Below are 24038 nucleotides of genomic sequence, written 5' to 3' on the forward strand. Positions count from 1 at the left end.
AAAGATCGCGGTGAGCAGAAAGTTTGCGGTGGAAATGTCTTTGCCAAATGTGTATTACTGACACGAGGAGATAAATGAGCTTTTTTCAACTTGCTTTATGATGTTGCCAGTCAATCTCGCATTGACATCTGCATCAGCAACATGTAGTAAAAAACACAAGGAGTGCATGCTGATCAATCACAGTTCTTGCGGTCCTCCCTCAGAATCTCTGCAGCATTGTAGACCTGCCGTGTAGTTACATGGAGGAGGAGCACATTAGCTATGATGTAGTCTACAATGTAGCTACAGACCCTATGCATGTTGCCACCCAAAAGCACAACACAGTCAAGTATTAATGAAGTTTTAGCATTCATTTGGAGTCCAATATTAACTGTCCTTGTAGCTCTGTTTTTGTTTCCACCAACTCCACAGGGAAATAGCTTGTGTTTTACCTGCTAAATGCTTTACTCTGTTCACCAGCTAGTTGCTAACTATGTCTGCTGTTTGGGGCTAAGAAGGAAGCGTACAGTGGGTTTATCTGAGCTTTTTCTTAGAAAACAATGAGAAAACTACACTTATGAAACCGCTGAGAGCGAACCAAAACAACCACTGCTTGCAGTGAGACCAAGACAATGAGCTGAAAGAGGCTAAAGTGCTCTGTAGAGCTGAGAGAAACTGCCATGCTATGTGTTACTATAAGTTACCCTTTTAAGCTCTACATCAAGGGTCAGGCCACAATAAAGATTTCTGCTTTTCTTTTTCTGACTCAAGTCAGGCACTATGACAGCTATACTGAATTTTTTATTTGCATCAATAGCAGCCAGGTTAAGCCACACATGTCACCTGGAGACAGAGGCCTTAAAGCTACAACTGTAAGTTAACTTTTAACCCAATTCCTTTCTGGCTCGACGCCTGTCACTCATCTCAAAGAGCTATAAACAGCAACTAGCTTGAGGCTAAAGTCAGCAGGATCCATCACACTACAATAAGAGATGAAGAAGCAGCTAGCAAACACACGCAATGTGAAATAAACAGACAGAACAGGTTTTATGTGGATCATCTTTAGCTTCACTGCACAGTTCCTACTGCTGTCCTCAATCGTTGTTGGTGCTACTTCCAAGCACTGTGGCACTGATTCGATCCATCATAACAATGTCAATGGCTTGTGGCCAGCATTTTATGAGTGTCTTCTCATCTGTGTGAAGAGAGAAGAATCTACTATAGAGATAAATGTATTCAAATACCCACAAGCCAGCAAGAGGCTTCCTTTTACCCTTTGAGTTTCTTAGAGGATTCAAGTGGTAGTGACTGGTTGTTCCACTCCAGCACAGACGAAGCAGAGTGGAGTGACAAGCACAGTGGGCTCATCGAGGCTCAAGTGGGCCAGTGTGAGTGGAGAGTGGGGTTGGTGAGCTGTTGCTTGATGAACCGTAGTACCTGTTTGCAGTCAGAGGCCTGGGTCCAGGTGGTGTCCTTCTTAAGCAGCTGGCAGAGAGATGTCATGTTGGCTAAACACTGAGGAGGAAAATGGAGGTAGACTGTGGAAGAAGAGAAAAGGATAGAGGGACAGATCCTCAACAAATAAAGGGTTTGTTGACATATATCTAAGGCACAACAAGCACGATTTGTACTGCCCCATCATTTATCTATGAGGAATTATCACAATGACTAAGCAGCTGAAATTTCCGACTTTCAGAATCTTTGAGATGTAAAAATACAAGAATTCATATGTTATTCAATGCACCTGTTTTACCTGCTCTAACAAATGTTCACAATGAGCTTTGCACCAATAAACTGCAGTATGACTTAATATCACTAAACCTAACTTGAAACCTTGATGTACCAATTTTATATATTACATATCTTGTGACTCTCATAATTTTTCATGAAAATAAAAATAACACGGAGAACACCCGCTGCAAAAGGGTCTGTTATTAATTATACACAAATATTAATGCAGTTATTTCTTTGAAATATTGATATGAGAACTTTAAATATTGCAGTGTCTTATAACATGCATGTTGGGCTTAGTAATGTATGAGACAAGATGGTATCAAAGTTCAGGTTTTAAATTTTGTACATTCTGTAACACTGCCAAATAACGACTTACAGTGCAAGAGATTTAAATTCATGCTGTAAATGTTGTTAGACTATGAGAAAAGAAAACTTAAAGAAAAAATTCTGTTTTTTTACAAGTTAAATCTTAAATGTTTATAATTTTGGTCATTACTTTTTTCTTTCCATGATGACAAGAAGTATATGATAAGTGCCATAGACCTCCATTATTGTCCCAAACTATTGTAAACACTCAATTGTCTATCAATTGTGTATTAATCCACAGCTACAAATAGTCCCCAGCAAATGCACCCTTTTCTTCCATTTTGAGTAACATTTGCTAAAAACTACAGTACCCTGCTGTTTTAAGGAATTACTTTTAAAAAAAATTAAACTATATATTATTAATCTGTTTATAAAATTGTATGTCTTCACAAGGAACAAATGGGCTTGGATAGGAAAGTATTGAGAGATGGACTACTAACACATTGTTGGTTTTGGTCTTTTCATTGGATTTGCTGACAATACAAAAATATAGAATAGCACCAACCTTATACTTTTCAGTGTCTTGCATTGTGAATATATTTAGTTTTTTTTCTGTCATTATCATACTTTAGATCTTAGGAATTTATCAGGTCTAACTCTTATTTCCCAACAGTCAGGGAAGCAAGTGGGCAATGCAACACAAGTTCTGACATTTACCTCACATCAGCCATTGGCTGCCAGTTGCCTTTTGATCCACTATGGCCGCCCCAGGCTGAGTCAGCATGACACAGTACCCAGCTGCCAAACTGCTGGGTGTCCCTCCTTGCTGCTTAGACACAAGAGGGATTTGCATTTCATCTTATTGTTATGTTAGTACACTCTATTCCTGCAGTCACACATCATGCTGCTTTTCCTCTGACACAATGTCCCCCTTAAGCACCCGCACATAAAACTCCAGGGTAATTTATGTAATTTGTCAGCGGGAACAGTAAGAGTGCAGATGACCAATGCTACTCCATCACTACCACCTGCTGTTAATTCTCTCCTGCTGGACCCTGACAATCATCTTCTCGCTGTAGCTCTGCACTGTAATGCACTCCCACACAGTCTTATCACAACCACTTTATTCCATCTGTAGAAAGAGTGGGAGTGTGTGGTCTCCTGTATGAGTTATTGCCACAGAACAGCAGCATGAAATCAGCGTCGGCGGCTTGTGCACAGTGTGTGGTCCGCTAGCGTTTTTGAGTAGTGTCTCTGATACTAAATGCAGTACCCCTGGAGGTTGGAAAACAAATACAGTACTATAGCACAGTGACAGTAGAACTACACAGGTTGGAAAAAATTAAAAATGAACCAGCGGGATGAGGGGTATAATTCTCACAGCATCACCTGCAGTTTGCATGGCATTGCTGTGTGAGCATGTGAACACTGTTTGTTTTTAATTGTGTGATGATTCATGCATTTTAAATGAAATTATATATTATAAGTGATAATTAGCTGAATTAATATTTTGATGCACAATACACAATATTCAACAGTACAGGTGTTCGGTTTGTTCAGTGTAATCATGATGTACACAATGATTTATGTAAATACAAAGCTTGAGCAGTTGCATGTCATTACATGTGTATTATAAATGCAGATCTGTCACAGAATTAATTGCGACCAAGTCCAGTAAAAGTGATGCAAAGTATACTGAGCAGAGTTGAAGGGGAAAAACAGGAAAGCCAGCTTGCAGCCACTTCTGTTTGGCTGTGTTCAGCCTTGAGAGACCACGTGACAAACGAGCTGTAGTGTGGAGCCAAGAGGCAACTAGCTGACCATTAGTGAAGGCTGCCCAGCTGCTGTGGTTCAACATAATGACAGACCTGCTGGGACTAACATCGCATGTCTCCATCTCGCAAAAATACCCGAGACATCAGTTTGCGATGACCTTCTGACTAAAGCAAAACATATCAGTGTTACAAGTCTGTTGGCAGAGAGGCAGCAGGGCACACCAGGCCAAGTGGTGTCAGTTTCTCTGGGGAGGTGATTTTAGTGAGAACGCGAGTGCCTGTTGCTTAGCAGCACTCAATGGCCGTATTTCCCGATGCTGGGCAATGAGCTTCATTAGGTGAAGCCTAACAGGGGATATAGAGTGACACCTGGGACAGCTCAGAGTCCTGCCAGGAGCAGGCTGCAGGATGTGAGTGCGACATGACTTTAAATATCTGAAGAAACTGTAATGATTCAGCATTGTGAGGATTGTGATGACCACACTAGGCTACAGCTGCTATAGAATGCACTCTAGAGTCTAGTGTTCTCTACAGAGGTTTAATTGACATTTTAACATACTGTTACTCTGCTCCGAGTTTCCCCCGATTCTCTAGTTCATCTGGTAAAACATAATGCTACAATTAATCTTGCCTGAAGCACATTTACAGAGAAAAATCCATACCAGGATAGAGCAATATTAGTAATTTATTTATGTTTTTCATTTTTAATTTTATTCATTAATTTTTGCACATACAAACAGCATCAAATCACATAACAAATGCAAAAACAGATGTGAAACCAGGAATAAAGAAGCCATATGCTTTTATAGTGGACCACTGCTAAAAATAAAATGAAAGACATACAATATAAACACACAATATATTGACAAAAATGAAATACTCATATAAAACGAACAGGGCAGTGCAGACACTGATCATATACATAAAAATGGGAAGATAAAGCAGAATGTAATAACCAGATGATAGACATGACTTTTTCACATTTTGCAATTATTGCAAGTGTTTTGTATTCCATTTGTGTGCATTATGATATCTCAGAGAATAATGGCCATGTCTGGCTTAACAAAAGGGAGGGTAAAGATGGTCAACCAATTTGGATAAGAACTGAATAAACTTGAGAATTCAATTTTAAATCAGCAATATATCAACAATGAATCACATGACTACTTGTATGCAAAAGGGGTCACTTCTAGTGATGAACCCAGAGAGAATTATCATACAACTTTGCAGGTTCCCTCAGCTCTGATAGCAACAGTTGAGAGACGACAGCATATAAGGGGAGAGAAACAGGGAATGACATGCAACAAGGGTCCGCTGCTGGATTCCAGCCACAGATGTTGCAGTTATGTGGCATGTGTCTTAACCAATGGCCTTCCAGGGCACGCTCTGATGAGCGTTTTAATGTCTTTCAGCTCACTGTGTTGGTTTTACAGCTCTTACTGTTTTGGTTTTGTCTCATCGCTCTCAAAGCATTGTTTCCAGATGCAGCAGACAGTGGTTTTCCATGAAAGACCTGTTACACTGTCCAACACCAAACAACAGACAAACAGAATTTTCGCCTAGCTGGTGAACATATCATAGAATTAGGCTGCTTAAAAGCCAGATATTTCCCTCTGGAGTTGGTGGAGACCAAAACATAGCTAAAAGGAGATGTAATATTGGACTCCAGAAACACAACTCCAAATGAATGCTAATGTTGCTCTGTGTTTGCTGGATGTGCAAACTGGCAGCTGTTTACTAGCAAGTTCCTCATATCAACTTTATGATAATATGTTAATGTTGTGTTTACAGCTTGTTTTTGCAGCCCCCGAATTAATAAGTTATAACTTAACAAGAAGTCACTAAAAGATAATGGAGGAGAAAGTGGCAGGAACATATATTTGTACATGAACACATATCTGATGAATATTGATGTTGTATACAGAAAAAATATTTATTAAGCAGAGCAAAGGACTTGTTGACACCTCCAAAGAGTGTTCTGATTAGGAACAGAAATGGAATTTATTTTACTTTCCAGCATTTTTATAATGATAATGATGTATATAAATATGCCTGCTGTCACACAACTCCAACCACTTGCACCTCCACCACACACACACTGATTAAGAAAAAATATTTATATTATATTTATACTTGTATATTTTACACGAAACCAATATATTCTTGCAATTATCTGTGCATATGCATGTGTATGTGTACAGTGTGTACTCTAATCTGGAGTGTTTCAGTGACAGAGAAATAACCACAAATTGAGTTTCAAGCTGCTAAATCAGGTACAAACTGTGTGAGGAGGTGTGACACAGTGTTGAACCTCGGTCTTCCATGATGAAGCAGAAATCCATACGGCTCTGGCCCATAATTGTAAGCTCAGAAGAAGTAAGCCTCCCTGCACAGCACTAATTACTGGCCTTTACGTTATTGTCAGTCCATCGACATTTTCCTTTATTGGTGAAATAACTTTAAAAGTTGAGTAGCTGTTTCTGGAAATAGCTTTTGCTTTTGATTGCTTCTGTCCGAGTAATCTGGCAGCTCTCTCTCTCTCTCTGCTAAATGTCTATTAAGAAGGTAATAAGATTCACTGGAAACTGAAAGGATCCAATAGGAAAGTGGATGGAGTGGTGTTGACATTGGAAACCTTTACACGGTCAGTCAGACACATTCTCAGCCTCGGTGAGATAAATAACAACTTAAATGGTAATTCCTGTTTCTTAGGACTTCTTATTTTCACATATATATTTTATTTTCACTGTTTTTTTTCATTCATAAAAATCTGGAAACATGGTGACATTGCTTGCCACTCAGAGTCCAAGAAGCAGGAGACAGTTTAACCAGAATATAATGGAATACAAAAGTAATAATAGAATAACCACCTTATTTGGTGTTAAAACCTAAAGTGAGCACACACAAAATCTTGATAATAATCCCTCATTGCACAGAAAAACTGAGCGTGCTCACAACAAGGTCAATGTTGAACTAGCAGGTCGGTCTGTAAACTATGATGTGTTTAACACGGGTGAATATTTTACTGTTTGCATTTATTTTCTCTTTACAATAGGTTTGACTAAGTCAAGGGTTTGTTGGAAGTAGAATGTTGTCAGTAATTTACTTGTGATAGTTGTGATAGAAGTTGTTACACCGATAGTACCCTATATTGTAAGTATGAACACATGAAACTATTACCTCATTATTGTTTGCACATTAACCAGTCATCACCTCTCTATTACACTATTTCTCGTGAAGGTATTACCCCATCTATTAATACCTCCATTAAAACTCTAGTTGATAATATTTTACACTGATATTACCTCACTATTAATGAGAGAATATTACACTGATATAACCTAGTTATTGTCTTCAGATAAGCCTGTTCTTACTCCATACTTACCCCCTTTTTAATAAAAAAGTTCTGCCCAGTTATTTCCTTAACATATTTTACTCATTATTCTTTTAAATAATTTAATTTAAAAATTAAAGCCCCATATGAACAAAAATGTTGTTATTATTACCATTATTACCATAGCTTGGTGATATACCAAGCTATTACCTCTATAAACACCATGGCTTCACCCCTGTTATACCAAATCATCAAATGATATGACTGCTTGTGTTTCCTGCTCAATGTGCCCTCTTTTTAATGATGTCATGCTCCCAGATCTTGGTGAGAAGTTCAGTAGTGATGGTAATGATGACCAAAATATTGAATATGGAACCCAAGTCGTACTAAACTGGAATGATCCTTTAAAGCTTCCCTGGACAACTTTGCAAGTTGGAAGTGATGAATGGCAGCAAAACTCTTATATATTCTATCTATATTACAAATATTTGAATTCCTGTCACTCAAAACTACACATCACATTGCTTATTTACCAAGCAGGCTTGTCTGTGATTGTTATAATACAATAATACAAAAGGGTAATTTTTTTTATAGCAAGGGAGCCTGATAACACAGCTTTTTTGCAAAAAATTTCACCTAATGTAGCTTTAATTATCATGAGGACTGATGCAGCGCACCAGGGCAAGCGTGCAGCTCTCAACAAGAGCAGCGACAAAACCCAGTGTCAATCTAAACAGAGCCCATACTGTGAGCCTGATGTGGTTTAAGCTCCCTGAGGGTTAATACAGGTTTCACTCATTAATTCACACATGAAAACAAACCATATATTTTCAATCTGAGTAATCTCCCAAACTGATCCTTGTGTCTGGTCGCCCGCTGTGAAACTCACATGATCATGACAGCTTAACATCTCGTAGTAAACTCCTCTAGTCATGTTTATCACTGGAGCTGCCGTAGTAGCTCGCTCACAGCCTGAGATCACTGGCAGAGGACAGACACAAATAGTCTTCAGAGGAGAGACTTCAAAGACAGCTCACAGCATGCATTTAAAAAGGAGTAAATTAGTGAAACATCCTTTCAAATGAAATATGGAATTATGATTTGCCTTGAAGGTTGCAGACGCATGAGTCACCTTTGTTAATACTCATCTCCCCTGTGGTGTTTTATCATTGAAGTTGCTCCCAGAAAGTGTTGTGCTGAAGTGAAAAACAGAAGATTGAAGAGGGTTGCTGTAACGGCTATCTGATAAGGTGCTGGATGACTCATTGTTGATTAGTAGTTTTCAGGTGATAGGTAGGCCCCTAACTCCCCTTTGTGAGCATATGTGTGTGTGTGCCTGCATGCATATGAGAGAGAGTGTCAGAAAGATAAATAGAGAATTGTAGGTGTGAATCTGAGTAGGCAGCACCACTATGATTTTAAATCCTTGTGATTTATCACAACTGTTTTTTTATTATAACACATCTGATAACTGAGCTAGATGTGACATGTCAGAGGACAAACCTTGTCATACACAGAAGGGTTATAGAATATTCTCCCTGATTGAGGAGGAACGATTATATTGGAATCAATTTTGTCTGGTGATTCTGCACTAATTTTTCCTGAGCCTGCAGCATGTGTCTGTTTAATATACTATAAGTGGATTTTGCCAGGACAATAAGCAATATTACAGCACAAACATACCTCAGACAGTCTAATTCTTAGCATCTGAAAAAGCATAGGTAGGTCATTATGATCAGGGACAACAATAAATACAACAAAGGAAAGAACATGAAATAATTCTGCCTAAACTTGGGTTGTATTGGTTATAAATTCTCATCCAAAACATGAACTATTTGCAGATGTTCAGGCTGCAGTGACTTGACGCTGTGTTGTTCTGCTGGTGATTAATCACTGTTATAATGTCACGGTCATACTGGTCAGTCTGACAAGTTCTGGCTGACCTGCACCAGATGCTATTGGCTAAAAGAGTTATTGTATATCTTGTAGGAAATGTCATCGACTGACCAGATATCAACTACAAAAATATGTTATTTACCGATGTGATGAAATCAAACACCCCTGGCATTGTCAACAAGACAGGTGTAATCCAACATACCCAATCAATATTTTTCAATAACAGGGCCACAGCAAATGTGCTGCTTCTAGTACTTCACAACACTCTGTCATACAGATGTATAAAATAATAAGTATATTTCTGGCTTAAAGCTGCTAGCTGAAGGAACGTATCCCACGAGATCTTCAGGCGTCAATGCTGTGTACAGTGTATGTAGTGTTTACAGTTCATAGGCTCAGCCAGTGTGGAAGATCCTGCATTTACATAAAAATAGGAATACAAATGTGTAAATGTTCTCCTCTGCAGGTAAAAATATGAACAAACACAAAGAATCCCTAATGAGAGAACTGTACAAAACAACAGTAATAAATATCGACATGGAAAACAAACAAACAAACAAAAAAACCCAACAACCCACCCCCCACATGCACATACCTAAACCTATGATAATCTAGATATAACATACGTGTAATCACCTCACTCTTCTCTCCCAGGTGTTGCTAAGTCTAACTTCTTAATATAATGGTGAATATACATTTCCTTCAGCAATGCATCATATTTCATAAGTTTATCATATGTTTTATGTGTAAAATTTTGTACTTTACAAAGTAACCTTAATTGTCAGAAAAATGTTGTGGTGTAAAAAGCACAATATCTCCCCCCGAACTTCACTGGAACAAATGTACAAACCCTCATAACATGGGTAAAATGGTTGAGCTCATAGTCTGTATGTGATTCAGCCTGTAATAGCGCTGAAATTAAACCTGAAATTACTGATTTTTTTGGCCACTTCAGTTAACAAACTGTAAACACTGACATACAATCATCTTTTGAAGTTGATGGCAAACTTGTTGCAGACAGTTGCTAATTTACACATCCAGCAGACATGGAGAAACATTATCATTCATTCGGAGTCTTGTTATATTATAAGTCCAACATCGACTCTCCTTTTAGCTGTTTTGGACTCCATCAACTCCTGAGGGAGATATCTGGCTCTTTAGCTGCTAAATGCTCCACTACGTTCACCAGCCACTTGCAAACTTTGTCTGTCTGCTAAGGTGACTTTGTCTGGTGCTCAGCAGTGCGGTGGGTTCATCAGAGCTTTTTCACTGGAAACAGCTGCCTGCTGCTGGGAACTTGTTGATGAGGATGGTGAGGAAGAACCAAAACAGTAAAGTTGGAGAAAACCAAAACAATGAGCAGAAAGGCTTACAATCAGTTTAGACTCTGATTTAAAAAAGCAGCAGAGGATCGTCAGCATCAGTTAGACATTTCAATCCATGACTAATATAAAAATATTGATAGGAGCAGATTTAAATGTTCACATTGAAATACTGTAATTGAAATGGTGTTGAAACAATATATATATATGTACAAAATGTTGCCCAGTTTTACGTGTTTTGATCTGCAAATGTTTACTATGTGGTCACCAGTCGTGTTCTGCTAAGACAACAGGACACTTTTTAAAGTCTGACAAGCTGTCACTCTCACCCATGATGACACTGAAGCTGGATAAGCCTTACTTCTGCTTGTTACTTCTGCCTGTCACACACTGCTGTTTCAAATGATTCTCCCTCTGCCACACCGGCTCATTATCATACTTGGTTATGACATCTCTTGCCTTGTGCATTCTCTGTGTATCCCCCCATATCTCAGTGACATGTGTCTGTTGGCTTCTGTTCTTTATAGCCTTAGGGGCTTGCTTATTGCGCTTCCCGCTGAATCCTGCACTGCTGCCTGGATTCAACAGGGAGCATACTCATGTGTGGAGCCTGTCTTATAAAATAAGAGTATAACCATTCATGGAATAAGTGTCATTGAGAGAATTACATTCAGGATAGACATAATAGGACTACTCATGAGATGGATTACATATCTAGCATACATATCCTTTACCGCAAGATTTAAGGATTCTCAAATTCTCTGAGGAGCAATAGCATCTTCCACAGGCAGTACTGAAGATTACCAGCTTCTCTGCTCAGCCTGTAGTTCAGACGCCTTTCTAGTATACTGTCTCCCCAAGAAAACATAACTAAGGGCCTACAAATGTGAGCCTAGACTGTCCCTATATTGTTGTTGTAAATTGACTTTGCAGGAGTCCTGTCGTATTTTTTAAGCCAGCTGGTTTCACATTTTCTGCTAGACACACTAAAAACAATATGACCCTCCATGTACAGAATTCATTCTTGTTTATTTAGCCTTAATTGCCGATGCAGGCAGTCCAACACTTGCTTATGCAGTGACCTTGAGAACTTCAGTCCCTGACAGGAAATGTGTAAATATGAATGCAGATGTGATGGAGCACAACAGCAGTTCAGCGAGTAATATTAGTCTGCTTGAATAATGGGGTCTGTCCTTCCCGGTGTTTGACTTGCATACCTAAAATGACTGATTTGTTGCAGGTTTTACAAAATTTTTTGAATGCCTATGTGGGTGTGCAGCACATTGTTGTATTTACTAGTAACTAGGGCCAGAAAATCTGAAATTGAATGAAGAAAGGGGAAAGGAGTTTGAGGTAGAATTAACAAATGGAGATTTTTCCCTTACATGTGTCCTCCTCTGGTTGTGACAGTGACTCCTTTCTTCTCTAAGCAGCAAAAAGTAGATGCAGCATGAAAGAGGTAGCACTGCAAAAGGTTTAAAGGTGTAGTTCAGGGTGGTTGGGTCAACAAAATGTGTGACCTTGACACAAAAATGTTGACACAACCAACATGATGTTTTTCTAACCTTAAAACTGATATTTTTACATTAACAGTGAATCAAACGACTATGTGTAATGTTAAAGGGGGATGCTTGTGGTGATAAATCCACTAAGAATTCACTCCTAACTCTGCAAATCTCCTCAGCTCTACAGAATGTTTAAGCATCTTTTAGCTCATTGTTTTAGTTTCAACACACAAATCTACTGTTTTAGTTCCCTTTCACCGCTCTCATAGTCATTTTCAGCCACAGCAGGCAGATGTTTTCAGAGAAATGGTCAAAAAAACTGACTGTGTACTAACTTAACCCAAAATATGATCTTTCCTTAAACTTAACCAAGTTGTTTTTGTGCCTAAACCTAACCAGACCTTAACCATAGTGTTGTCACATTATAAAACAGCATTTCTTTTTACCAGTGATTGGTAAAATAGACAAATGATGTCCTGCTAATTACTGCCAATAGGGACGCCAGATTAATTTCTGCTGCCTTCAAGTGGTCAACGATCATTAACTGTCAGATTAATATCAATACTAGTGTTTGAAAAAAGTAGCCATGAGACCTAAATGACCTATTTGACTTCAGGAAGGAGAGGTTCTTAGTACAGAAAATTTTTTGTTGAAGTTTACAGCTAGTAAACAAAGCAAAGTAGGACTGTGAGAACATGAATGATGAAAACTCTTTTTCCTTTAACTTTTTCTCTGTTTTGTTGATTAAGCTTTACTACTGCACTGTATGCGGCACTCTTTGTCTGCTCAGCTATGGTGGCAATTCACATCAATTATTTATTCTTCTGTTTGTTTCAAACAAACTGAGGACATAAGAGACATCACTTCCTGAGCCAGAGGATTTTTCCAGGAAGATTTTACCCCTCACAACAAAAAGCTATAGTTAGTTGCTTTGTTTTAAATACATTTATCAGAGAACAGGAATATAAACACTCATTTATGAAACTATGTTGGATGATTACTTTAAGCTAAATCTGCTCTTTGTCTGTATTTTTTACATTATTTTTTACAATAGTCTATATCCTGCACTCATTGTAAGTCTCTGGATAAGAGCATTAGACAAAACACTTAAAATGTAAATGTGATCTTTCTAAGCTGCTGGCAGGCATCTCTGATATCGGTGGAATTGCCTCTCCGTCGGTGTAGAATTTTATGTTTGACATTTTTCCCTTAACAATAGTGTTAAGACGACTACCAGCTAAAAGACCATAACCATTATGGTACCATAATAAAGTGGAATTGTGGGGAGACTTAGTGTTTCAAAAAGCATGATAGTGAAAGTTCCCTGCCTGTAATAGGTAACCATAGTGTTCCCACTTCTCAGTCACATTAAGCTCTTGTTGGTGACGTGGTGGAGACTCAGGCAGAGAGCTGAACAAGGTGTTCTCACCTCTCTGCTCCCTGTTCTTCTTGACCTTCATTAAAATGCCATGGCCTGCAGCAATTAATGCCACCGGGACACCTGAAATACGAGGCAGATTAACCTGCGGATCAAACGAGCAAAAGGCATTGGTTTAAGCAACTGCTCGACACTTGTAGAGTTACTACCCAGTCTGTGTCTGGGTGCTAATGAGGGACTACCTTGATAGTGTCATGAATAATGGATGATACATATTATATAACCAGCAACAAGTGGAAATAAATGAAAACCAAAGGGAGGTATTGACTACTCTACTGTGCTCTGTGACAAAATGATGTGTTTAGAGGATCAAATGTTAAGTGGATGTCAATTATGTTTCTATTTAATGTTGTGTTATACACTATTCTCCTATCTCTATTCAATAAAAAAAATAGGCTCTAATTTTAGGTGTGATGCTGCAATTTTTGTTTTCTAAAATGTATGTATTAAAAATACAAAAGTATAAAAAGGTATAAAATAGAAGTGATCCTTTAAAGCTATAGTAATAAATATTTTTGATCAATATTTTTTCATGACCAATGGATCAAATGATTATGTGTAATGGCATAATGTCAAATGTTGCTTGTAGTAACAAACCCGCTGAAAATTATCACCCAACTCTGCAGTTCTCTTCAGCTGTACGGAGCGTTTTAGCGTCTTTCAGCTCATTTTATTCAGTCTGACCACTCTAATTAGCATTGTTTTCAGCAGCAACAGGAAGCTATTTTCAGCAAAAAATGCTGTAACAAACCCACTTTTCGCTACCTGTTCCAGGAGGACAAATAGCAACTACCTTGTGAACATAGTGGAGCATTTAGATATTGTTCTCAGGAGCTAGTGGAGGCCAAATTAGAGTTAAAAGGAGAATGAACACTAGACTTAACTTTGCTAGATGACCAGAAATACAACTCCATATGTAGCTACTTTGCTAACACATTCACCATATTAGCTTCACAAGGTGATAATATGTCAACAGGGTTTGAGCCAGAGCGCATATTGCAACAATGACCCTAATAAAACATTACATGTCCTGTCACTACAGCCTCCCCGTGCCCAATTATCCACATAAAATCAGGGGCTAAATCAATGTTGCCAGCTGGCCTCTCATTTTTAGATTAGTTAGCTAAACTACAAAATTAAACTGTTGGTTGTTATTTATTGCAAACTGGTGCCTGTACGCTTGGCAAAAGCTTTTTTTAGGGAGTTAAATGCCAAAAAAAGTTAGCAAGGATTGCGTGTTTTGGCTATTCTCAAAGACCAATAGTTAGATAACATGACGTCAGCTCAGCAGCTAAGGAGGAGACTGAGAGCTGTCAACAGGATCAATTTAGATGATACCTGATATCTCCAGCTTTAATTGTCAGATGTGACTTCCCAACAGTTTATAAATACACAGCTGTTGGTTAATTCATTAAGCCATTATGACTGTGAGAAGTTTTTTTTCCTTCCAGGATGAGATAAATGATTTATTTATGATACAATAACAGAATGATATAATAGTCAGATTTAGGCTGCCAGCTGTGTCAATTAAATTTGAGCAACAATGACTCAAACTCACTCACACAAACTAGTGGCGCTCACATTGTGGGTGTGGGCAGACATTCAAAATAAGTCATAGTAGTGGAGTGGATTGGAGCCAAATAAGGGTTGAGTCATGCAGTTTATGATGAGAGCGTGGTCTTGGTATATTCATAAATGAGTAAAATATTAGAGGCACTATTGATATGACTGTGAAGAGCAACAGGGAGAGTGAACATTTATTCAATTATTGTGTGATAGCTGAAAAAAAGACAACTGCAGTTTCTATGCATTTTGTAGAGTGCTGTAGCTCTAGGGATGGCAATGTCAGTCTGTTGGTTGGTTGGTCCCCCACTTTGGTTGGTCCACTACTTTGGTTGGTCAACTACTTTGGTCAAGACTGAAAATCTCAACCACTATTGGATGGATTTCAATGACATTTGGTGGACATATCCATGATGCCCAGAGGATGACTATATATGGATTGGCGTACAATTTTGTACACATTTGGGTTCCCTACTGAGGCCCTGAGAGACAAATGAGAGATCAATTTTCTAAGTCTGTTTGTGACTTTGTGCCACAAAGTTCCATAATTTTTTCCATCTGTGAAACAGTTGAAAAAAAGTTTTATCAGGTGAAAAAACATTTTTTTGTGTTTGTTGTTGTAATACTCATTTCATCCACAAGAGGCTGAAATGCACCACTACCCATGTTATAAATAGGACTAAAAGCATTCAAGTTTTCTTCCAGGTGAGTTGTAATTTCTCAATGCACCCTAAACACAATATTGTATGATAGCAAGTTATGTAACATTACTGTCATGTCTTTCTTTTGGCTAGAAATGTATTTTAATCAGTGCTAATCTGCCATTAGCTTTAGCTATACTGACATTAGGTGTTAGCCCGCTAGCTAGCGAGTGAAAAACATATTGTTCATGGCTAACCAATAGCTACAACCTAGGTTAAGTCGACTGCATTAGCTAATGTTAGTTTATTGTAACATTAGTCATTGTAACGGGGACACTTCAACCCTTATGAGTGGGACATTTGGACACTTGCTAAGCAAATAGGATAATTTTGTACATTTAATGATAGCTATACAAAACAGAGTAAGCACTTTGGATACATTTTGATTTAAATAAATATGGTTATTATTCATATTTATGATACAGAATTGGATGCTTGTTATTGAATATTGCAATTGTAGTGTGATGCTTATTCTTAATCAGTCCTTCAAGTTGACAGTTGAACCATTGGTACTAAGACAATTGGTTTTCAAACCTTTTCATGTCAAGGACCCCCAAATTGATATGTAACAAACTGACCCCCATTTGATAAGATTTTTATCTTGAAGACCCCTATCTAAGGAGATAGTTGGTAGATATGATTTAGTAGAAAATTCCATAACCGTCTACACTGTAGGTGGGGGAGATAACCGTAGCGAGAGTGAAACCTCTGATTACAATAATCATTCTTATACATTGTGCTAACTTCTAGTGAACAGAATAATAGTAAAATTGAACTACTCCCCATTTTTACGGGGACGCCCTCGAGGACCCCTAGGGGTCCCCGGACCCCACTTTGAGAACCAATGATCTAAATCACCCTTGAGGCCAGTCAGCTCATTTTTGTTTGTTTAGTATTCCAGAGGGAAGTCCAACATTTGACTTGTGGGTCCAACAATTCCATCCTAGGGGTGTAAGCCACGTCGGTGAAGGAGGAGGCCATATAAGGTGAATAGGCTTTGTTTATTTATATAATAAATAAAATACTTAACAGCAACTATGACTCTGAATGATGCTGTCTTGTTTCACAGAGGATAGAATGAGACTTACACACTGTTGGGGAGAAATTCAAACCTGATCAGTTGTGTGTAGGTAAAGTGTTATAAAGTATGACCCAAGCTATCCAAGCATATTGGAGCAGTGAGCTGAACTTGATTTTGTTGGCAGATGAAAGTGCTCAGAGAGAAAATAAGAGTGTGTTGTTAGTCTCACCTCATGAATACTTTTATGTGAAACACAGTAATGATTGTACAACGTGCAGTGCATTAAAAAGACTCAATTTCAGCTCACTCTCTCAATACAGTATAATTATACTTCTCACTTTAAGTAGTGGATTCTCCCCTTCCCTTTTGTTTTGTACTTTTAGACTCTTCCCTTTGTTTGCCATGATATGTGATATAAGATTATTGCTGATTGGAGTGGAGTCCTTTCATTTAAATGAATCATTCTTTCTCTTGATAAAATCTCTAGGAAAAATACAGTGTGCACAACTCAAGGGTTCGAGCGCACCTGAAGGTTCCGTTGTTGGCCAAGTACCTGAACCTGATCAGATGAGGACATGACAAGTTTCCAGCTTTTCAGTATTGTGTCAGAGTTGTGCCTATATTTGTGGAGGACATAATCAGACATTTACACACCCTGATTAATTTCACTGCATGCAATGTTGAATGACAAGTTGCTTCCATATGTATCCGTATAAGCTGAAGACTCCTATCATCAGTATCTAAGTAAACTTTGTTAAAAAGACATTAATTTAAAAGAAAAAATGTTTCTACTCAGTTTGGCTTTTATACATGCATCACCCAGTGGTTTCTGCCACAAGGTCTGTGGTTACCATCCATCCTCACAGTTGATTTTAGAGAAGATTAAGATATCCCAAATACATTACTAATACATTAATATATTGTCTATTTACTGCTCCAGAATTAATTGCAAGTAAAACATCAAGCAAGTATGTTTTATAATACCACTTTACCAATCATTTGAGCATTAACCATAGTACATTACTTCATCCATCTTTCAGGCCTTTTCACTTCATCCTAAGCAAGAGTGCCTTTGATTTTGAAACACTGTAGGTGGTTGGTGCTTCACAATCCTAACACCCCATGACTTAACACAGGGATATTTTCAGAATACAAGAGTTCAATTTTATCTGAAATGTCTGTTGCCCAACTTAATTCTCATGGTCAAATAATTTGTCATATGAAGATATTTGTCATTAGAAATCTGTTTGCATTTTTCAATTTGCAGCACATACCATCACCACTTTTTTTTTTTCTTTTTCCCATGCTGCAGTGCTCCCACTTCCCTTGAATATCCCTAGTTTTGTTTCTTACCTTTGTTTGATGAATTGTATATTGCATTTTGTTTTATAAAAGTTAAATGTTGAATATTGCTGAATTTAAATTTTTACAAAATTTTGCTGAATGACATACAAAAGCTTGTGTAATATGATCAATTAATAAATATGTATAATAATACATATTTTGTCTGTTGTTTTTATCAAACTATACATAATTATATATGTTTAGAATCTAAACCTTAGATGTTGAAGTGCAAGTGCTTATAATATCAGCATTGTATGTATATTTTGTTAAACTGAATGTGGCAACAAGTGTTTTACAGAGAAATGTGAAAAAAAAAAAAAAAAAAATGCCACAAACAGAATTGTGTTGCAAACTGGCGGCAAACAATAGAAACCGCAGGTGCCAAACTTTTTTATCACACATTGATACAACTGTTTGCCAGATGGCCTGTACTTTTGTAAATGAGGCTTTCTAACAACTGATTCACCCAGAAGAAGGTTGTCTTATGCTACCAATAACGATGCTATTGGATGCTTTCAGACTGAGACAATGAAAATGTGCTTTTTTTTAGAGTGTTTCATTATAAATAATATTCAAATGTACAGACTTAGTGTAATGTTGTTAATTCAGTCAGAAAAAACGATTATTATGGAATATTAATGTTAATGTTTTTTCAGCTTTCAAATGTAAAAAAAATCATGGGACCATTGTGATTGGTTGCTATGGGAGATTAACATTGGCTAATGTGTGCTAGCAGGTGATGAATAAATTGTCACAATTGATGTGGATGTTTTTGAACCACTAAAATTAACTAAACTGTTGCAAACTACTTTCATTAATTGTTTGTGGACTAACTAGCTGATATCCTTTACAACTACTAACAACTGACTGATGGGCCAGTCAGGGTAACCTGAGTAGATTATGCAATCTCTTCAAAGAAGCAGATTGGATATCTGAAATGGTTTGATTCTATTGATATCCAGTGGGATAGAGATCATATGGCTAACAACAACAAACGTTTTTACATCAGTTTTACATCAACAGACCTTCTGTTAAAGAATGTGAAGTAGCACTGACTAAATTACATTTCTAGCCAAAAAAAAAGACACAACAGTAATGTTACATAATTTGCTAACACACAATATATGTAGCTTGTGTTTAGAGTGCATGGAGAAATTACAACTCACCTGGAAGAAAACATGAATGCTTTTAGTCCTATTTAGAACATGGGGTAGTGGTGCACTTCAGCCTCTTGTGACCAAAATAAGTATTACAACAACAAACACTTAGAAAAATGATCCTGACCAAAAAATGAAAAAAAAAAAAAATAAAATCACCTGTCAAAACATTATTTTCATTTGGCGTCTAACTTCTGCATGTACTTTGGTTTATGATGAAATAACTGAAAAACAAGTGACATTCCCATCAGTCTCAGCTGTCATAGCTGTGTAGCAAATATTATCATGTTAACATGCTAAACTACGATTGTGAATTAGGTAAAAATCATATCTGCTAGACATCAGCATGTTAGCATTCTGACCAAGTAGCAACTACCATGACTCAAGGCTGAAGTTGATGTGACAGTACAAAGTGTATGGCACCGAAGGCCACTAGATGCTGGCTCCAACTGACACCCATTCAAAAAATGTCAACTTCTCTCTAGAAATACTAAGTCACTATGGTCTCAACAGCTAAACTCAGGCCTTCTAATAAGTGGGCCGGTGGTCATTTTGGAAATAATTGCTCCATCAATAAGATTTGAAGACTTATAGTAGCTTTGATGTCTGCCATGTAGGCATTGATTGACAGCTTTGATTGACAGTTTGTATGTCTGCTGCTCTCCCCGGCTCTGGGACTCGCACTGTGTGGGACTATTGTCACAATATTTTGTAAGTTTAATGTTGCTTGATTTTGAAATCTGCCCTCACAATTTAACTAAAGTAGCCCAAGCGTGCACCGTTCCGTTTCCAATAAGCTAGCGTTTGCTTCAGTCCAAGGTATCAGGGCGTTTTCTATTTCTGCATTCTCTCCTGATTTGGAAGGTCCTGGCTCCAAACAAAAAAGATTGCGCCAACTATAAGCAGCAACGCAAACCAATGGATGATGTCACACCTCGTTACTTATATCTCTCTGTACAGAATATGATGCTGACATTAGCATTTTTCTTAAATTACTGCTGTACTGTTAAGAGCAGTCTCACACAACCACTGGTTAAGCTGTAGACTCTTGGTCTTGTTTTATAGTAACTAGAGCTGTAGAAAAGATTGTGACATGAAAGTGTATTGAGGTTCAGTTTTTACCCCCTCCTACCTTAAATGACACTGAACATATTTTCATGAGACACTTTTGTGTGGATGTGTTATCACACTTCCCACTCTGGTTTGTTCAAACATTTGAAGAGTGACTCAACAGATGTGCAGGCAGCGGTACAGAAAATATGTTCAGTCTAAATTCTGTGAGAGAAATTGAAAGCAGGACTGACCTAAGATGTTGTAGTTTGAAGCTCAAAGTAAGATACACAGAAAATCTAGACTCTCATTATCATTTTTATGTTGAGATGGCCAACACATTTAATTGTTTTAGCCACAGCTGATATTACATAATGAGTCAATATTTCATTAAAGCAATCAATTATTACATTGTTTATTTTACTACAACTACTGAAAGTAATATTTTCTACAGAAAGTCCAAATGATGTGTGTTTAAGGAAAATCTATTTACAATAGGAGACATTTTTCAAAGACTTTATGAGCATCCATGTACCCATCAGATTTGAATTTTGGCAAACCAGGCAAATTTACAGCATCTCAACTAGTGGATTGTGGTGTTTTTCTCCACTGCTGACACACTTTGTGCCTCTGGCTGATAAGACTGCTGTGTTTTTACATACTAATCCTGCCTTCTGCAGCTTGTTGGAGAACTGAAAATATGGAACATCTTTCTTTTCCCTCTCTAAATGCCTGCATCCATGTCTAGAACATAACCCTCCATTTTCAAAATGTGTCTTATTATGTAATGTTTGAGTGAACGCGTCTTTCTTGTGCTTTTATCGTTCATTAAAGTGTGTTATTCTCTTTCCACTGCACTACACACTGTGCTGTACACAAACACACGTTTCACCTGTGCACACATGAACACAAAAGCACCTGTGCATGGCAGGGCTCTGTGTGGCAGAGCAAATATGTCTGTTCCCAAGACAACAGCAGATAATAGAGTCATTATAACAGGACAAACAGATTACAAAGCACAGCACTGCCGCAGAAAAGCACACATCCCATCAAAGAAATCAAAGAAATACTTTAAGAGACTTATTCGAAAAAAATAAATAGCAAAGTTTAAGTTATAATCTGTGACTTTTTCTTCTTTCTTCTTCTTTTCCTCTTTCTTTTGTTTACTTATTTGTGGCTAAAAAAAAAAAAAAAGTGTATTTAATGTGTCAAATCCTTTGCAGGAGAAGAGAAGAGATTCCATACAGAAAAGCAAACTGAAAAGCTTTCAGGAACTTATCACCTTATTGTCTTGTATCAATCGATTATAGATGGCAGCAAAGTGCACATTATTTGATATGAAAATGTCACTGTTTATTACTTTTACAAGTTATTGTCTGCTCTGTCGGTCTGCAGGTCTCACTGAGGCCCTGTAAATCCTTGTTAATCATCCTGTATTTATTGCCTTGGAAATGTAAGCACGCTAATGAATGTCTGAGCTGAAAGTGAAACAGCTTGAGCTGATGACATCACTGTGAAAGTGATTTTGTCACTTTTTTTTTTTCCTTTTTACTTTAATACACTACTTTCGTGACTTACAGATCTTGACTTTGAAGATCACAATACTATCAACTACCATCACATTAACACTTTGTTGTTCAATGTGTCCAGTTTTAAACATAGAAATAGGATATCAAATCAAATAGGAGTAGGACATACAAGTGTGGTCACTCTGCAGTTGCTGGCTCTTAAATCAATACCTAATACACTAGAGTCTGATTGCAATTGGGAGAGGCTGTTGAGACAAACCTTGAATGAGTTGTCCAAACAGAAATATTTGTTATTTGACATAATGCCGTGAATGTAAAACATAATGTTGAAAGATTGTCTGCGGAGAAGATTTGTGATGATCTGTCTGCACAGACGAGTTTTAGCGCAAATTAAATGAAAGTTGTCATTTCTGCACAGATGTCACTGTAATTCATGATGTCCTAATTATTCTGCGAGAACAAATTTAAGCAATAAGAATCAATATCAATTAATTTGCTAATTTTCAGGAAGGAGCAAAGAAGACAGATGGCTGGGTAGAATACAAATCTGTCGTGAGATGTAATTATAATTGACTAACACTTTTGGGATGCCATGAGCATGTTTGCTGCATCTTTACACATGATGTTTACTTTGAACCAAACTGATTTTAACCATGGTTACAGGCAGTATGCGAACATTCCTAAATATTTTTTCTCTTTACATGAATTTGAATTTATTCTGTGGGAAAACTCAAGAGGCAGATTCTGTGAATTGCTCATATCCACGTGTCATGATAAAACCATGAGATACAGATTTGCATCATGTCTGGATTGGCTTATCTTATTTCCACAAAACGCATTAATATCCTCTCCATGTTGTACGAGAAAGCGATGAAGATTTGTGTGTTTTAGATATTGTTAATGAGGTCATCCATGTTGTTGATTGAAGCCGTTCCTATTGTGCGTATGTGGAAATTATGTGCACGTTGCTGCTTAGTGTTCAAGGAATTCAATCAGCTCATTTGTAGTCAGCACACAGCCAGCTGCTGCTGACCTGCAGCTGATCCTTCAGCTTCCTGCACAGGCCTCCAACTTCAAGGTCCATACCAGTGCACATCTAAAAACACCTGTACTTAACATTTGTGCCTACCATTTCCCAAAGCATGCCACAGCATTTTAGATTCTATTTTCTACTTTCCATTACCATCCCATTCTTTTTTGTCTAAGTAGCATAAATGTTATTTTGAGTCCACTTACTGGCTCTTTCCATAGATTTCACCCACATTTTACTGTCTTCATCAGCAAAGTGAAGTTAAGTGAAGATATTTTTTATATAACTACTACTTCCAAGATCAAGACTGAACCACAAGTGCATCTTGATCTAGTTTATTTTTAACTGTGCTCTGAGATAAATAGAAACTAATGGCAAAGAAAAGAAGGTAGGAAAAAATAAAACACATACAGCAAACTAAAAGGGGATTTGTAGTTAATGACATTACCACCTGTAAATAAAGAACTACCTTCCACTCAACAAATGTAGTACCATTTTGCAATGTCTTTTCTTGGTATTTTATGCCTTGTTAGAGAGTTGACAGAAGGGAGATGACAGGACATTAAGGAAGACAGATGGGGCCAGACTGGAACTGGGGATGTTGTGGTTCCTGGTCAGTGCATTAAATCCCTTGGCCACCAGGGCATCCCAGCATTGTCTTTTTAAATTGAATCAAGTTTATACAGGCCAAATAGGATACACAAGATGATACAAGATGACTAAACTTGAGGAAATATGTTTAGTGAACTTAACATTTTAAATTAAATCAAAATCTTGTTAGTCATGACGATAAGGGCATTTTTTCCACTTCCAGTTGTACTGTAATTCCATTTCAGAGTCTGATCTCTACTCCAGATTTTGCTCTGTATAGGCAATTACATATATCAATGTTGCCTCTTAGATATGATCTGTAGTTGTTATTTTCCAGTACATACAACTGGGCTGAACTGGATAATCATCATGTTGGTTCACATTGCTTTCATTTCATATCATAAAGATGATCTAATGCTAACCTAAAAGGCATGTGTAATATGACACTTTACTGTGTGCATCATGTAATTGTAGTTAAACAAGAAGAAACAAGCTCTCTGGAGAGTTTTAACCCAGATACAGTACTGTGGACTTTGCTAATAAGCTATACTTTTTTGTTTTGTTGTCCACAAAAACAAAACAAAACAAAAACAAAAATATTTTCTCACTCATTAATGTAAATCCAACATTCACTCTCCTTTTAGCTCTGTTTTGGTCTCCACCAACTCCCAAGGGAAATATCTGGCTTTTTAGCTGCTAAATGCTCCGCTATGCTCACCAGCTATTATGGTAACTTTGTCAGTCTGCTGTTTGGTGCTGGTCA

The 24038-nt window shown here is 37.5% G+C and overlaps 1 protein-coding gene and 1 long non-coding RNA gene across 2 annotated transcripts in view; both read left to right on the forward strand.

The window, feature by feature from the left end:
* Positions 1-24038, forward strand: part of kcnk9 (potassium channel, subfamily K, member 9) — a 38744-nt gene that overhangs the window by 12582 nt on the left and 2124 nt on the right. The gene's annotated exons all lie outside the window — the stretch shown is intronic.
* Positions 15209-18026, forward strand: LOC122969872. The gene is made up of 3 exons (XR_006399105.1): positions 15209-15557; positions 16447-16539; positions 17062-18026. It is a non-coding gene; the product is annotated as an uncharacterized LOC122969872 (long non-coding RNA).

The sequence above is a fragment of the Thunnus albacares genome, chromosome 19 (genome assembly GCF_914725855.1).
Source record: "Thunnus albacares chromosome 19, fThuAlb1.1, whole genome shotgun sequence".
Lineage (NCBI taxonomy): Eukaryota > Metazoa > Chordata > Actinopteri > Scombriformes > Scombridae > Thunnus > Thunnus albacares.